Here is a 3449-nt window from a genome sequence, read left to right on the forward strand (position 1 = left end):
CTGCTGCGGTAGCAGCAGCTAGAGCCCCGGGCCCTTTAAATCGCCTCCGAGCCCCAGGGCTCCCAGACACCTCTGCAACTGGGAGCTCAGGGGGTGATTTAAAGGGCTTGGGACTCCTAGCTGCTGCTACCACAGCCCTAGCCCCGGGCCCTTTAAATCTTGATTTAAAGGGCCTGGGGATTTAAAGGCCCCGCCTCTTCTGGTGGAGGCCACGCCCCTCCTCAGGACTCCAGAGTACTGGCAAGTCCTTTAAGTTACTTTCACCCCTGATGGCAACACAGGAAAACAAAATGATCACTTAGAATTATGCTGTGCAGTGATGCAACTGACATTTTACAGAACATCATTATATAAAAACTAATGTGGATACACAAATTGTGTGAGGTGAAGAGCCAAGGAGAAACACACAAAATATAGAACAAACACTAACTGATGTCAAATTTCTCTTGATCAGTTTCAAGATCTGTTCTACCTAATGCTCTGTTCAATCTTACAGACCACATAACTCAGCGTTTAGTGGTGAGTAAGATCAGAATGTGTCCCCATCTGTTCACATTTGTAAAATAGCAGCTGAGGTATGTGCGCATAGTTTCATCTTATTGTTCATTATCTCCAGGGAGCAACTGAATAACCTCCCCCAAAATGAAGCAGCAGGAACAGAGTGGGAACAGAAACAGCTTTCCTACGCTATGTAAGGTGGGGAGAAGGAGGAAAACCAATTCAAAGAAAAATGTCTGTCGGTGTAAAACTCTGGAATGGAGTCTGAGACTTCTCTGCGAGACACTTACTGTGTGGGATACAGACTCAGACCGTGTTCATTTATCATTCAGATACACTTGCAGAAGTTAACTTCCAAAATTCATATTTAGACACCTCTGTAAGTGATCTGATTTTCACAAAGGCTGAGTACCTTCACATGCCTAGGCCAGTATGCGCTAGTGCAGTGATACTCAGACCTCAGTGGTTCAGGAGCCAAATGTTGATTGCTAATTATCCAAAAGAGCCACAGTAGTGTGAATTCATTGTTTCATTTACAATAGTGCTATATATTCATATTTAAAACAGTATGATAGGGGAAATATTTAATTTTTATATCTTATTCTCACAGCAAAATGACTGACCAAGTAGTATTATTTTATCAACTACAATTAATTAACAGAGTAAAAGCATGCCGATTGGTTAATAATTAAATCACACAGTATTTTAATATCATGTGCTGCAAAGAGCTACTGGAAACACATTAAAGAGCCATTTGAGGCTTGCGAGCCTCAGTCTGAGTATCACTGCTCCAGACCTTTCTACAATTCAGAGACAAAAATAGGTGTTGTGTGCTCTTTACACAAACAAACAATGTGAAGGAACCACAGGCACAGTGGGGACCAAAGGACTGCGTTTACTCACTATTTACAGCACACTAAGCTTCGCTATGTTCTCTGGTCAGGTTCTACTAGACTCCAACAGGATAGACTGTGATGGTTACCAGAGGACTTGTTGCTGGCACAGAAGTGTCCGAGGCAAAGCAACAGGGGTTCGTTGCCCGGCGTGCTTTGCGCCAATAAACACACCAGGTGGAGAAGCAAACAAAGTTTATTTGAGATCTCAAAGCGGTGCTAGGAGACAGGCACGTCTCAAATCGAGCACCCTAACAGAAACAGTTTTTTTTCCTTTATACCTTTACAGTCAAGCCTCACCCCCCCTTCCCCCGCTACCCCTCCCTTCCCTCCCCCCATTCCTCTCTCTCTCTACCCCTCCCATCCCTGGTAACAATTACTAAGCAAATAGCAATTACATTTAAGCAGTTAGTTTATGTTGGCAGCTATAAGTTCAGCTCGTTAGTAACTTCTTGAACTACTATCTTGTCCCGTTCCTTTGATTTCCTTCGGCCAGAGGTATGCAGGCCTCATTATACTGCAAAAAGGGGGGTTTACCACTGATATCAAGCTGCTTACACATTTCACTTGCACCTGGCTTTTGAGGTCGATTAGAGTTTAAACATGGAAGGAGTTTGGTTCAGGCCTAGTGCAGGAAGGCTTCATTGACACTTGTGATTTTCCACCCTCCTGAGTCACCTGGCGTGATGGTGATGCCTGGTGACGTCAACAGACTCACACACCATTTAAAGGGATAATACCCAACTTCTATATCTACTGTTGTGCACTAAAGCATCTCTCTAACTGCCTAGACGGACGTATCTGATGCAAAATGTGGACCAAAAAAAATTACTTATGCAGGCAACTGATTGCTGTGGGATTCATTCCTTCAGCATAAGTAAATTTTTATACTTTCAGTTTCATGTTCATTTCTGATTTAAACCATATTCAACAATGAAAGTGAAACAACTCCCAGTTTGGTGGAAGGAAGGTAACTTTGGGACTAAAATGAGGGTGCCAGAAAGTAGTGCACCAAAGTGACCTGTGGTTTAATGCCACAAATGAGGCTTCTGCTTGCCTTAATGTCAAAAAACATCATTTTAACACAGGCAGTAGAGACAGTAGTGCTAGCTCTGCAGATACACAGAAATGTCTAACAAATCATTTAGAACCAACATATTATGATACTAACCAGGGAAACTGAGATCTAGATAGAGATGCATGAATAAATTTATATGATGCTACCACACCAGTCTTTAAATGTATTGTTCCCCTTTTACAGACACTAACGTCCCTTGCTGACACCAGCATTGTCCCTCAGATGAGTGGTAGCAGATGGCGGGGGCCTTGCAGGTTGGCTTCCCAGTGCAGAAGAAATCAGTAACTCAGATAGATTCTATGTTTAGTTTGCACTATTTACACATATGTCAGTCCTGGAACAGAGGTGGTCAATCATCATGCAGGGCAACCCCATTTTTCAGAAATAACAGTCCAAAACTAATGTCCAGTTACTAGGAATTAACTCTGCCCCAAGAATTTACTCTAATCAGAGATCAAGCTCTGATGCCACCTCACAGCTCCCTCTCCAAGGACCCTTGCCCCGACACACAAACTTGCAAAACAAAAACTAGCAATAACACAGCTTGTGTTCCAAGATGGCACTTTTGATTGCTTGCACACTAAGAAAGAACTCAGAAGAAAAGTATGTAACAGCACCACTGGGGGACACCTGGCAGAGCAGCATAATAAAGACCAATCAGACCAAAATGACAAGAAGAATGAGCATCAGGAAAGGAACAAGAGTAAACAGATGACTGACGTTTTCCCCGTTTGTAATTCACTTACAGAATTATTGTCTCCTAATACTGGAGAGTGATCTGCCATTACGGATTAGGTAAAAAGGAGAGTCATCCTCCCCATCCCGCCCTCCCACTCTGATCATGGCCTGAAGGTGCTGCACACATGGTCCAAAGAGTACCAAGATGTGATCTCGATTCTGTCCAGACTTACACCCTTACCTGCAGACACTTATGCACCATGGGTAATCTCATTGATTTCAATAGAACTACTCACGGCTTC

This window comes from Terrapene carolina, unplaced genomic scaffold, assembly GCF_002925995.2.
Source record: "Terrapene carolina triunguis isolate 2854851 unplaced genomic scaffold, T_m_triunguis-2.0 Scaffold148, whole genome shotgun sequence".
Taxonomy (NCBI): domain Eukaryota; kingdom Metazoa; phylum Chordata; order Testudines; family Emydidae; genus Terrapene; species Terrapene triunguis.